This window comes from Melozone crissalis, unplaced genomic scaffold, assembly GCF_028551555.1.
Source record: "Melozone crissalis strain CALT ecotype California unplaced genomic scaffold, PUWL_Pcris_2 ptg000003l_1, whole genome shotgun sequence".
Classification (NCBI taxonomy): domain Eukaryota; kingdom Metazoa; phylum Chordata; class Aves; order Passeriformes; family Passerellidae; genus Melozone; species Melozone crissalis.
Window position 1 is genome coordinate 4,370,550 of NW_026535781.1, and position 14,813 is coordinate 4,385,362.

The window sequence follows — 14,813 nt, forward strand, 5'->3', positions numbered from 1 at the left end:
CCTCCCAAAGCCTGGCCAGGGCTCAAGGAGGAACCAAGGGAGCTGACTTTGACCATACAGCCCCAAACAAGGCCAGATGTCAGATTTCATGGCCTTGTCTGGCTTCTAAATACACAAAGGTCAATCCATGTCTCACTAAGGAGTGGCTGCATCTATCTCACTGCTAATGACCATGCATATTTCATCAGGGAGCAGATACAAAGATAACCTTTGCTTGGAAGGTTCATCCAGAGGCCACCTTTGGCTCAGGGCCTGCTGTCCAGGCCTCACTCAGGGCTGGTGTCCAGGCCTTGGCACTTCAGGGACGTGGTTTAGTGCTGGGCTTGGCACTGCTGGGTGAGCGGCTGCACTGGATGAGCTCAGAGGGATTTTCCAACAGAAAGGATTCTTTGATTCCATGATTCTATCCACTGCATCCAGCTGGGGCTATTTTAGCAGCATTACTTTGCTCCAAAAGTTCCCTCTTGCCCAGCTCCTGTGGCCTGAGGCTTCAGCTCCTTCAGCTCCTGGTGCTGACCTGCTCATGCTGAACGAGACGCCTCGGAGAGAAGAACACAGTCCATGCAATTCCTTCTGGGACACGGAGAGGGGAGGCTGTGCAAACAGGAGCATTGTTTGCTGTGGCCTCCTCTCTGCCCTTCACGCCTTTCAGCGCTTTGAACCAGCCAAGAGCTTTCTCCAAGAGTGCAATGGAGCAGCTGTTCCTGCTCCGAGGCCTGGCTCTCTCCAGTCTCTGCCCTTGCCTGGTTCTGTCCCTCGTGCTGTGCCCTCTGTTCCCCCAGGGCTCGCTGGCTGCTGCTCAGGACTGTGGCACTGGCACAGATCCAGTGCTCCAGAGCCTCCTTTCTGTGCCCTTGGAGCTGCCTGGGCACAGCAGCCTTTTCCATCTGGAAGCTCCCCATGGACAGGGAGTGCCCAGCTCCGTTCCCTGCACAGCCTCCAGGAGCCCAGGGCTGCCATCTCCAGTCCCTGCTGGCACTGGGGGCTCCCAGGTGCCTCAGGCTGCCGTGACACCGCTGCACACGGGAGGGAAGAGGGGCAGGGGCTGTGCTCAAAGTCAGCTCCATCTGCTGCTGCTGCTGCTGCTGCTGCTGCTGCTGCTGCTGTGGGGTCATTTGTGCAGCCCTGGCCCAGAGTCAGGGATCAGATCCTGCCAGTCTCTTCCAGCCCTGGCTGCTCAGAGTTTGGGCCTTGGAGCCTCAGGTGGCCAAAGGCAGCTGCTGCTGCTCCCTCTGTGTGCCCGTGTTCAGCAGTGCTGCTCCATCAGTCTGTGCCCAGCAATGGGGAAAAGCCGGGCTCTGCCTGAGCAGCTCAGCCAGCAGGAAGGGAGCTGCTCCACACAGGAACCAGGAGCAAAGGACATTCCTTTTGTAGGACATATTTTCTATTGAAAGGAAAAAAAAGGAAAAAGGGAAAAATAGGTAAATGGTAAAAGATAAGAGTAAAATCCAAGTGTTAGTGAAAAAAACATAATGTTAGTGAAAAAAACCAAAATATAAAGGCAAAGTTAAATTCTGTGCATTAAGAGGTAAATGATCTTTTTAAAAAGATAACTCAGTTATTTACATTGTAAATGTGCTGATGGCATGCATCCATCTTACTGACCTCAGCAGCCTTTTAAAAGATTTTGGGCTTTGTTTCCAACACTGGTATTTGAAATTGTGGTTGAAGCAAGAGGAAATTGCTTTGTGCCCTTCCAGCTCCAAGCAGGACTGGGAATGGAAACTCTGTCAAACGCCAAATCCTTTAGAAGATGACCTTCCTTCTCAGCCTGGGAATGAGCTGCACATTCCCTTTGAAACTGTGTCTCTAAGAAATCCCTGACAAAGTCCCACTTACAGCTTTTTGCTCTGGTTTGGCAGTGCAGAAGGGCAATTCTCCATTCACCAGCTCTAGACTGCACTGCCTCAGGAGCACGGCCCACTCGCCAGCTTTGGCCCACTCGTGGCACTTCTAGAGGAGGAACAAAGTGCAATTGCACAATTCCAGCCAATCAAGAAGGAAGAATGGGACAGACAAAAGAGATCCCTGCGTTCAGCTGGGACTGTGGAGAGTTTGGGTCCTTGCCAATTGGATGTGTGTCCCCAGCTGCAATCTCTGGGCCTGCAGCAGAGTCTCACTCACCTGCCAAAGCAGAAAGCTCAGGCACTGTGCTCGCAAGGGGCTCGTCTGATGCAAAGCTGTCAGAGCAATGTGAGGGCAGAGCCAGCCCAGCTGTGCCCAGGGCTGAGCCCAGCAGAGCCCTGGCAGAGCCCAGAGCAGCCTCAGCACCCGCAGAGCCCGGCTGCAAGGAGAGAAAGCAGAAACCACCCATCAGCTGAGGGCTCCTGTGCCCTTGTGCCAAGGCCTGCGGTGCCCAGGCCATGCTGGCTGTGCCCAGAGCTGTGCCCAGAGCTGCCCATCCCTGCTGCCTTTGGCAGCAGAGCAGGAGGGCAGCACATGTGCCCAGCCTGCAGCCAGCCATGGCACACGCAGCCCTCAGTAGCTTCCTAGAGTCAAAAAGCAGCTGGGCAGCCGACTGAAGAATTCATTACATCTGCCCCAGCAAAGGGGGAACCTTTGGTGCCCGGCCAGACCATGCCATGCCCAGATCAGGGAGCATCCCCCTGCCTGTGGACTCACCTGCAAATTGGGCCTGGAGCCTGGCTTTGAAGAAGGTGCCAGAATCCAAGTCCATCATCTTCAGCTGGCCAGGCTGGGAAGAGATTGTCATCCTTGAGGTTGTCCTTGGTGTCTCCAGCAGCAGCCCCATCTGGAACAGCTTCTCCAGGGGCTCCTTCTCCTGCCCTGGGGCCAGACCAGGCTGTCAGGGCTCTGCCCAGGGCCCCAGCCATCCATGAACAGGACAAACAAAACCAGGGGGATGGTGGCCACCAGTGCTTGCCACACCAGGTCTGCAGCTCAGCTCCAGCCCAAGAGCTGCATATTCCCTTCTGCTGACCCCTGCTCAGAGCTACAGGCAGGACAAAACCAGCCTGGTTTGCTTTGCCACTGATTGCCAAGAGATGTATGGAGCTGGTACCTGCCAGGCCCCTGGATCCAACTGTGCACATGGATCTCTCCCATCTTCTAGGGCAGAGGAACACCCTGCACCCAAGGATGACAGAAAAGCTCTTCTAAGGATGGCCTGTCCGAGGGTTGCATGGACAAACACCTCTTAATGACATCTTGGCACTCTGGGGAGAGAAACCAGAAATCACCAGTCAGTTGGAGAAGTTGCCCTCCCGTTCCCATGCCCAGGCCATGCTGGGTGTGCCCAGAGCTGGGCCTAAACTTCCCCATGGATGCTCTGTTTTGGAGGAGAGCAGGAGAGCAGGACATGTGCCACCTCCTCAGCAGCTGCCAGAGCGGGATGCCCATGAGCCCGCTGCTGTCTCCCAGCAATGGTACTGCCCCCGTGCCCAGAGATGAGGATCCACCTTGAGAGAGCCATCGTGGGAACAAGATCCGCCCCCGGATGATCTCCTGGCCCCTCCTGAACGGGTGCTTCCCCATGACCAGGTGACACAGCAGGAGGCCCAGGGACCAGATCGTGGCTGCCTCGCCGTGGTAGCATTGGTGCTGGATCCACTCTGGTGGGCTGTAGGACAGGGTTCCTGTGGAACACAGACAGAGATCAGCAGGGGGATGCTCCTGCTCCCAGAGCCTGGCCCAAGCATCCCTGGGCATGTGGGGGCTGCCCCAGAGGCACATGGAGTGAGAGCTGCCCTCTCACCAGCACCTGGGACTTGTGCACAAACTCGGGGCTGGAAAAGAAGCCACTGGTGCTGGAAGAGGGCAGCACAATCCCTGGGAAGGCCCAACCATGACACTCAAAGAAGAAACCCACCCAGTAGTGGAGAAAACTCACTCTCCTCCCCACCTCCATGGCCCCCAAAAATGTTAATAAGCCAAGGCAAACAAGGAGAGCGGAGCAGTCCAGCCCTTCCTCGCCTGCACACCAAACCATCCGGGGCACGCGGTCAGGCCTCCCTCTCTGCTACCCCAATGGGGGTTTGTGTCGGGCTGGCTGCCCCAGCTCCAGCCCCAGCCCAGGCCACAGTGGGTGCTGAAGGCTGTCAGCAGGGCTGGGAGCTGGCCGCCCTCACACCCCACCCAGAAAAACTCGGCTCCAGCATCAATCCCAACCCGGCTGCAATAGGGGGAAGCCCCAGTGCTGCACCCAGGCTGGGCCACGAGATGCCCAGGAACACCCCCTGCGAGGGCTCACCTGCAAACTGGGTGTAGGCTGTGTCTTGGAGGAAGGCGCCACAGCCAAAGTCGATCAGTTTCAGCTGCCCGCTGGCCAGGTCGAGCAGGACATTCTCGGGCTTGATGTCCCGGTGCAGGACCCCGCAGCTGGTGCAGTGCCGCACGGCCTCCAGCACCTGGCGGAACAGCCCCCGCGCCTCCTCCTCCGGCAGGAACCCCCGCTCCGCCAGGAAACCCGAGAGTTCCTGGCACCGCTCCGGACGCTCCAGCACCAGCAGGAAGCTGTCGGGGAGCTCAAGCCACTCCAGGAGCTGAATGACACCGCCACAGCCACGGGACACCTTGGCCAGCAGCACGATCTCCAGCGGGGCGCTGGTGCCGTCGGGCTGCGGGAGGAGCGCGGTGCCGTCAGTGGGGCCGAGGCCGTGCCGGGGCTCTGCGAGCCCTCAGCCAGCCCGGGATGCTCTGCACGCCCCGCTCAGCCCACGCCCGCTCTCCCCGCAGGGCTCCCGGCGGCTCCCACCCTGCCGGGCCCCGGCTCCTCGCCGCCTGGCACGGCCCGGCTGCTGCCGCTCACTCACCAGCTCGCCCCAGTGCCGGATGCGATCCCGCGGCACGCGTTTGATGGCCACCTGCGAGCGAGGGAGAGCAGCGGGCTGAGCTCGCCGCCCGTCCCGCCGCGCCCCGACCTTCTCCTCCTCCTCCCGCCTCCTCCGCCCCCTCCTCCTGCGCCCGCCGCCGGCCCCGCCGCTCACCGGGGCGCCGTCCGAGAGCCGCGTGGCCGCGAAGACGCTGCCGAAGCCGCCGCGCCCCAGCAGCGATCCCAGCCGGTACCGCTCCTGCAGGGCCTCCTGCGCCTCACCTGCGGGCGAGACGCGGCTGTCAGCGCTCGGCCCGGGGCCAGCAACGGCCCCCGAGCGCCCCTCACCCGCCCCGGGCCCGGCATCCCCACCCGCCCCGGGCCCCGGCGGCTCGGGGCTGGCGGCCGCGCTGCCGAGCGGCGGAGCTCGGGCCGGGGAAGCCGCAGCGGAGGCGGCGGGAGCGGCCGCGCCGCGTGTGTCCTCCGCGGGCCCCGGGAGGAGCCGGGGCCGGGGCCGGGGCCGGGGCCGGGGCCGGGACCGGACCCTGCGTCGGGGCCGGGGCCGGGCTCGGGCCAGGCGGAGCCGAAGGGCGGCGATGCCGCCCCCGCACCAGGCACTGATGCCCGCCCAGCAGCGCCACCGCCAGTACGGCCAGAACCAGGCGGAGGCGAGACCGCGGCGGGAAGGCCGGGGCCGGGCACGGGGCAGCCCCGCCCGGGGCCGGGGGCATGGCCCGGCCCGGCAGGGGAGAGGGAGGCGGGGAGAGGAGAGGGACGCCGGGCAAGGGACCCCGAGAGAAGGGCGCCCGACAGCGGGAAAGGGAGAGAAAGAGAAATAAAGGGACAAAGAGAAAGAGGAAGAAAAATAGGAGAAAGCGAGTTTTAAACTATCTGTTTTGCTGCTCTCGCCGCTGCTGCTGCCGCTGCTGCTGCCGCTGCTGCTGCCGCTGCTGCAACTGAGGCACCGGGGCCGTTCGTCCCCGTGTCCGTTCCCCGCTCGCCCCACGAGCCCCACGTTCGAGCCCCGCGCGCCCCGGGGACAGCCCCTCCGTCTGCCCAAACACGGGAACTTTGCAGCCTTGAGCCCGGATGCAGAGCCCTGACTCCTGCGCACTGGCACAGCGATCCCCTCGCCTGCTGCTGTGCATTGTCCTTGCTGAGGGTCAAACACTGTCGGGCCACCTTCCCTTGGGGTAGGATTCCTACCTGACCCAAGCACTGCACTTACATCTCCAGTGTTGCTTTCCAGTAAAAACAGGGGAAGGAAAACTGTGTGTGGCTCATGGGATTTTAGAGTGTCTAAAAATCACCAAGTCACCAATTTTAGAGGTGCAGTGCATCTGGAATTACTGGGATGGAGAAGTAGTGTAACATGGAAAAGGGGAGCATAGAAATAAATAGAGGAAAACATCTTGGATTGTTTCTTTCATTTTCATTTCACTTCTGGAAAGCTGTTTCAGTTTTCCAGGAATCTTCTCTTGTCTGCTCTTCCCAAAAATCTCTCATGGAGAACAAGGTCAAGCTTCTGTCACAAGATTTGCCACCAGGAAATTACGCCGCTGGTGAAATTTTCATTGTGACTGTTTGTGCTGGCTTAGGGGAAATATAGGGAGGAAACCTCCAAAAGGGGTCTGTCTAGAAAGCAAGTTCAAGTGGCCCCTCCCCCTACTAGTTCAGGGAAAGACTTCCCTGGAGAAAAGTGAAAAAAAACCCAGTTTTTTTAACAAGTAAAGTATTCACAAGCATGGAAAATGAATAATATTAAATAAAACCTTGGACAGTGCTGAAGAGTTGGCAAATTCAGAAAGTCCTTTTTGTGGGTTGTAGTTGGCTCCCTCGGTCTCTTCTAAGTCCCTCTGGTTCTGGAATGCAGCGTCCCAGAGCTCGGGGGGGCACAGGTGTGAGCTGCCGGTGTTTGTCTGGGTTTTGAGTCCAGAGCAGTTTTAAACAGTTCCAAGAAAAAGGAAAGTCACGGTCGGAGGAACTTCTCTTCCTAAGGTGACTGAAATCAAATTGCTGGACCCGGGCTGTGAAGGCATCGGGAAATTTCCAAATCTGGGCACTGGCAGTCCCAGCAAACACCAGATCATGGTGGCGCTGGAGCCAGAACCTGCAGATTTCCAAACTTTGCTTTCTGTGCCAGCAAATCACTGGACTTGGGCTGTGCCAGCACCAGGAAGTTTTCAGATCTGGGCACTGGCACTGCCAGCAAACACCAGATCTGGGTGGTGTCATTGCCAGCGACAGAAATCTGCCGGATTTGGGCTCCGGTGGCATCGGGAAATTTCCAAATCTGGGTTCCTGTGCAGGAAACACAAGATGTGGGTGGTGCCAGACCCAGTAGCAGGAAGCTGCCGCAGGTTTTGGATTTCTGTGCCAGCATATTGCTGCACTTGGGCTGTGCCAGAACAGGGAAATTTCCAGATCTGGGCACTGGCAGTGCCAGCAAACAGCCCATTTCAGGCTCCAGGCTCCAGGAAGGACTGGATCTGGATGCCTTCCTCTTTTCTTTTCTTCTTTCCTTCCTTCTTTCTTGGGATCCTGCTGCCAGCAAACTCCAGATTGGGCAGTGCTGGCAAGGGGAAATTGCCAGGTTTTAGCTTTCTTTTCCAGTAAATTGCTGGACATGGGTGGTGCCAGAAGAGGGAAATTGCCAGATGTGGGCACTGGCAGTGCCAGTGCACACCAGATCTAGGTGGGGAATGTGCCAGCACCAGGAAATTACCAAATGTGAACTTTCAGTGCCAGCATATTGCTGGAATTATGCTGTGCACGAACCTGAACAATTCTGGATCTGGGCACTTGTGGTGTCAGCAAACACAAGATTGGGTTGCTGTAGGTACCAGGTATTTGCAAGGTTTTGGCTTTCTTTGCCAGAAAATTACTAGACTTGGGCTGTGCTGGCACTGGGAAATTCCCGCATCTGGGCACTGGTGGTGCCAGCCAACACCGGATCTTGGCATTGCCAATGACGGTAGCAGGGAATTGCCAGATTGTGGCTTTCTTTACCAGAATATTGCTGGACTTGGCTCTGCCAGAACAGGGAAATTCCAGATCTGAGCACTGGCAGTGGCAGCAAACACCAGGCCTGGGCACCTGTATTGGCATCAGGAAATTGCCGGATTTTGGCTTTCTGTGCCAGCAAATTGCTGGACTTGGCTGTGCCAGCGCTGGGAAATTTCCAGATCTGGGCACTTGCGCAGCAAACACCAGACCTGGGTAGTGCTGGTGGCAGCACCGGGAAGCTGCTGGGTTCTGGCTTTCTTTGCTGGAAAATTGCTGCATTTAGGTTTTGCTGGCAGTGAGAAATTTCCAGATGCTAATTTTGCAGTGCCAGCAAACTGCTGGAATTAGGCTGTGCAGGCATCTGAAACATTCCCGATCTGGGAACTGGCGGTGTCAGCAAACATGAGATCGGGTTGCTGTAGGTACCAGGTCTTTGCTTGGTTTTGACTTTCTTTGCCAGCAAATTGCTGCACTTGGGCTGTGCCAGAATAGGGAAATACCAAGATCTGGGAACTGGCAGTGCCAGCAAGCACCACATTTCAGGAAGGATTGGATCTGGACCCGTTCCCTCCCTGCCTCCCTCCCTAAGCAAGGCGCCAGAGGGGCTGGACAGCAGCCAGGCAGAAAGGGACCTGCAGGGACTGATGGACAGCAGGCTGGACAGGAGCCAGCGGAGTGCCCAGGTGGGCAAGAAGGCCAATGGCTCCTGGCCTGGCTCAGGAATGGTGTGGCCAGCAGGAGCAGGGCAGGGATTCTTCCCCTGTGCTCAGCACTGGTTGGGCAGCACCTCAAGTGCTGTTTGCAGTTCTGGAGCCCCCAATTAAGAAGGACATGGAGGGGCTGGAGCGTTTCCAGAGAAGGGCAACAAGGCTGGGGAGGGGTCTGGAGCACAAGTCCTGTGAGGAGCAGCAGAGGGAGCTGGGGTTGTTTTTCCTGGAGAAGGCTCAGGGGAGACAAAGCGGTGTCAGGGCACAGGTTGGACTTGATGATCTCCATGGCCTGTTCCACCCTTGCTGATTCTGGGATTCTATGAAGCCACCCTTGGAGCAGTTGCAGGATGAGTCCTGGGCCTCCTCTTCAGCAGCTCCAGCAGCCCAGGACCCTCAGCTTCTCCTGCCAGCCCCAAAGCCCATCCTGTCAGTCCTGCAGAGCCTCTGCAGCTCCTCCTCACTGCCCAGAACAGGGAGCCCCAGAGCCAGACACAGCAGCCCAGATGTGCCCCCCTGGCCTGGGGTGCCTCTGGCAAGGGAGCAGCACCAGGCACTGCAGGAGCCTGCAGACAATTGATCTGAAGGCCAAAGCTCCTTAGCTCCTTCTGGAAGAGCAGGAACAGTTCCTCATTCCAGCGTGGTGGAATGCTGGGCACCACAGCTCCAGGTGAGGACGGGACACAAGTTTGCTCCCACTGAGTGCTGTGATGGGTTCTGCAGGAGCTCTGGCCTCCTGTGCTTGCCAGGCACAATGAGGAGAGAAGGAGCCAAGTGCACTGATGTGGGAAATGGATATCTAGAAAGCTTTTAGGGCCTAATAGAAGGCCCACAAAGTATGCATCAGTATATAAATCTTGAGACAGGAAACGCTAACTTAAAAATGCCATGGAATAGGACAGATATTGTTGAGAGAGAAATGGAGCTGGAAAAAAGTTTTAAAAGATGGCCTTGCAAATAAGACTTTGGAAAAACAGAGCTATGAAAGATGCATTGTAGTGGGACACACAAGGGGTGGTTTTAAATAATTGGCTTTAAGGCATCTACAACATGGCATGGCAAAAAGCTGATAGACCAAGAAATACTGTAATTAGGAAACAGTTGGCTTCTTAATTGTGATGGCGTGAATTATAACATCTGTATTGTCTCACCCTTCTCATAAGACTGAAAATTGAATACAAGTTTTTAAAACACCTCTCAGTTGCCCCATCTCTAGGTCAAGAAAAGAGGGTTATCCAACACACTGACACACCTTTGCCTCGAGCATAACCCAGCCTGGACCAAACACACTGAAAGGTTTCCCCTTTGGCCCATGTCTCAAAACATCAGGTCTGCTGTTTGACAACTCAGGTTGATTTGGTGTCAAGGAGTTCTCTCAGAAATACTGGGTTTGTCTTTCTCTGTGCCTTCCCCTCAGCAGCCTTGGGGATGCTCCTGTGTGAAGCCATCTGTCTCCCACAGTTTGAGACAACTTCAAACAGGATATTGTGCAATAAATTGTTTCCTCTAAAGTGTTCCAACAATCCCTTTCCAGCAATAGGAAATTATTACTAATAGATAAAAGTGGAAAACCCCCAACAGTTTATTAACAAACAGAATCCCCCCATGACACGCGTTACAAGAAGGCGCCGAGGTCTCTCTCGGAAGAACAGGAGCTGTCACGGAGCAGTTCCAGCAGCTGATGGAAGCTCAGGGGCTCGTCCGGTGTCGGCTTTCTCCCATGGCAGAGCTCCATGGGGCGGGCAGGGCAGTGAAGCAGCTGGGCTGGAGCCCCTCGCTGCCTTTTCTCCCCACCGTGGCTCAGCTCACAGACTCTCGGGCTGGGAGCGGGGCCGCTCCGCTCCTGCCGGCACCGTGTCCCTGGGCTTGGACAAACAGTTTCCTGCCAGGAGAGCCCTGCACACTGCTCCACAGATCTTTCATAAAGGCCCAAACCAACTCCAAACGCTCTGTCTGCTGCAGCTTTTCACAAAGGGCTGCAGAAATCCAGGACAGCTGCACGTGAGTGTTGGAAGGCTCTTGTCTTGTTCCTGACAGCAGAATTCTTGATGATTTGATGCAGTTTTATTCAGGTATAACATGAGAGCTGAGGTTTTTTGTTAAAATGCTTTATGATGAATAACAAGCCTTGGGAGCATGAGGTGCAGGACTGACATCCAAAAGCATGAGCACATCCTCCAAAGTGGCCAGTTTAATTGTCCATTTTATTACTCTTGTATTTACTCCACACTAATAAGGAAAACCAAGCTTTGCTTGGAGGCAAAACCGGCATGGGATACACTACAGTCCCTCGCAGGCTCAGCAGGGCTGGCAGTGACCAAGCAGGCAGTCTGCTTCATTGTGAACCACTGCAGAGCTACATCCCAATCTGGTTTAAGTAGCGTGGGATTATTAAGAGCTCCTTTTCTGCATGAGACACAAAAAGGAGATCCCAAATGATCTTCATGCAAGCATGCAGTAAAGAACTGCTCCTGCTATCCTAACAGAGCATTTGCTTTGGCAATTACACTCTTCCCATTCATCTCTTGATGCAGACACCTCAGGTTTTCCCCCATACCCCTGCAAGGCTGGCAGTCGCTGTTTCCCATTTCCTGTTCTTCCCTAGAGATGGTGCAGTGGCTGCTTTGAAACAAAGAGCCCTGGGATCTGGACAGCTTGAAGGAGCATGAAATGCTAATTAAGTGCTCATATTGGTAACACCCAGGTCTGCACTACCCAGTGCTCTGCAGCAGCAGCAGCAGGACCATGCATCATTTGTGTTGGTGGATGTTCATGTTTCTGGTGTGCAAGATCAATGACTTTGAGGAGGGACAAAAATGCCCCTCTTCAAACAGTGGCTGTGCAAGGAGGTGTGAAGTTTCACAGCCTTTTCTAGGATATTGCAGAAAGATCTAAGAGAATATTGTGGCATGGAGTAGGTCCCTAAATTTGTCTCCAGAGGAATCCCCAAAGGGCACATTCACTCTGCTGCTGATGGCAACCCCATAAGCTCACGGACCAGTTTTCCCTGCAACGTGCCACCCTGCCTGGGCTAGGCTAGGCTGGGACTAGGCCCAGAGCTAAGCAAGCACATGCAGACAGGTGACATTGTGTGACAACAGAAGCTGGCAACCATGAGGACTTTGCTGTCAAAAGGTTACAGTTTGCACTGGGCCCAGAAGTGTTTTTCCCTAAGGCAAAGTAAATTGAAATGTGAAGATTCAAAGCTTCAAATTACTATGAAAGGAAACTGCAGAATAATTTCTGGATGAGCAGCATTGTCAATGATCATGCAGCCCACCATGAACTGGAGCTGAATCCAGAATTGCTTCTTCCAGCTGTGCAGGAATTCATTCCACTGGCAAGCACTGGTCCATGGGAACAAATGATCCCCTAGCTCTGGGCTGAATGGCAGCCAGGCTGCAGTGCAGATTGGAGGAACCCTTGTCACTTGTTATTGGCCTCCCAGTGCACTCATCCTTCTGCAAACGAGGTGCAAACAACACAGCTGCACTGCTGTCCCCGGTAAATATACATACAGGTGGCTTTTCCAAAGCAGTGCATCTTTTCCCAGTGAAATACATTACCTCTTCTTACCTGTGGAATTGTGATTGAAGACACCTGTGAGCCAGATCTGTGGGGATTGCAAAGGAGCAAAGCTTTGGGGTTTGGGCACACTTCTCTTGGTTTCTTTGCTCAGGCCTTTAGTGAGCACACAAACACACCTAGGTAGAAAACCTTTGACTAGACAGGATCTTTTGGATCCATTGTCCCCCAAACAGGTCAATGTGTGGCCCTGTTGTAATGCCAAGTAACAAAGAGCAGCACAAATGACACAAAGGAAACATGGCCAAAGAGGCAGAGGAGAGGCCCAATGAGGAAAGGATGTGGTGAGACACTGGCACATTGAGTGAGCTGCACTCCCATAATCTCTAGGCTAGCAGGTCCTGGTCTCACATTCTCCTTTTGGTTTATTCAATTTTGTTTATTTATTTACTTTTTTTCATCATCAAAATAAAAAATATAGAATTAAAAATACGTCATCAAAACTTAAAGACAGAATCAAATCACATTAATTCAAAACTACATCTAAAGATCTGAATCTATGTACAGCTGTAACTATGAAGCCTAATGCATCAATCCTATTCTTCAAACACTCTCCATACAGGCAGCAGCTTCTTCCTGAGCTTGGAGGACAGAGAGCTCTTCTGGATGGGAGGCGAGGACTTTGTGGGTGAGGCAACATTGGAAGTGTCCCAAGAAAACTTCTCAGTAAGACTGTAACCAGTCGGATCTGCAAAATGGAGACACAAAGTTTAACAGAGGCCACCATGCAAACCTAAAGCAGCTGAAGCTCCATATTTCCTGGGACACATTTCCTGGAAATGTCTATACAGCTGCACAGGGAAACATGCTCCTGCTGGCAGACACTGAGGCAGGCCGGGGCAAACCCTGAGCCACTTGCCCAGAGCTGGCACAGGCACAGCCTGGCCCCTGGGCTGCCCTGGGACAGCAGGGAGCCCAGAGCCCTATGCTCTCCAGGAATGGCTCAGCTGCACACGCACCCTCCTGCTCCTCTGCCTGCCCCAACGCTCAGCAGCCCTACAGCTCCAGGGGCACTGGCAGCAGCACAGCTCATTGCAGGGGCACATGCAGGCACAGCTGTTCCCTGGCAATGTGCACAGCCTCTCTGGGCTGCCACAAGACCCTTCCTCCCAGCAGGGATTGGCCCAGCTCCCCCCTCACCTCTGTGTGAGGCTGAGCCATGATTGCCTTCACCTTGTCCTCCATCTGGAGCTGCTCCAGGCTCCCCATGCCATGACTAGGAAGGGCAATGGAGAGAGCAGGGGCAGATGCACACCCTTCCTTAGGATTTTTTCATTTTTGGCACAGCTAAAAAGGCAAATCCAGAGGTGTCCAACTCAGCGCTTCCTCAGCTTTCTGGAGAACATCTCACCTTCACCAGCCCAACATTCTGGAGAGGTTTTCCCGCACATGTGGAGGCTTGCTGGCAGCACATTTCTTCAGCTGGGTGCCCATCACCTTGCAGAGGGCAGAGGCCAGCTTGGTGGCCACGGTGCAGACGTTGGCGCTCCGCACAGGCAGCGCCTTGTTCCCCAGGCAGGACCAGAGCATGGGCAGGGCGTCGCGCTGGGCGACTTCAGGGCTCCTGGCACGAACCCCCTGCACAAGCACTGCCGGGACAGAGACACAGCTCCTTACCCACCAGCCTCACTGCAAACAAGGATCTGCCTCTGCTGCTTCTGCTTCTTGCCAGCCTCTCTGGCCAAGAGCAGCAAAATAGCACCCAGAGCCCCTTGGTCCAGAAACGGGCAAAGCAGCTGAGCATCCTGGAAACAGAACCACCAACCCCTCAGCACTAATTGCTCCAACCAGAGCCTTGTCCCTGTGGCAGACTTCCTACCTTTACTAAATTATGTCACAATCTCTGTATGAACAATGAATGAAATGTCCAATTGCCTTTGATTTCCATTAAGAAGTTGTCTAAACCCACTCTGAAGATTTGGAAATGTACCATAGAGAGGAAATGGAGAGATTTCTAATAAAAGGGGTGATTCCATTTTTGTAACTTTGATGTCAAGTGCCAGATGCCTAATCTGGCTCTTCCCTTGGCACACAGCAAAGGGCAGGGTTAAAACACACCTCAAAACTCCAGCCCACCAGAGATGGCTGCTGCCTGACAGCTGGATGAGAAACATCAGTGACCAGCTGGTGTCTTTGGCAGAATGCTTTTGGGGCTTCCAACAAAGAGCTGTTTCAAACCTCAGGGCATCTCTAGAGAATTACCCAGATCCCATTGCCTTGGCATTTGGGCATCTCCACATTTTAATGCCACTTCCTCTCCCAATGTTAATGGCATTTTTTCTTATATGTCCACTGAAATAGGGGCATAGAGAAAGAAAAATGCTACACAGGGGACTGAAATGTAACCAAAACACGAGTGTTTTCTCACTTTCAGAGATTTCCCCTGAAATCTCTCTGCCCATTTTCTGAACTGAACTGTATCAAACACGGACAAATGTTTACTAGCAACAGGCTCCTTGCAACAGTCAGATTTGGCTAAGAGATGAAAACCTGAAATGCTCTGGAGACCATTCTTATTTTCTGATCAGACAAAATGTTATTTAGCAGCAATTTAATATTCTGTGGCGGAAGACACTTCATTTTCTCTATGCTGTTAATCCACCAGCAGTCATCAACATTGAAAGAGCTCCTGCAAGTACCCAAAACCAATTCTGCTAAGCAGGAAAGGGTTATGGTACCCATTTTAAAATGGGAATTCATTTGAATTTAAATGCAATTAAAGACATCAGTGACTACTGAATGTG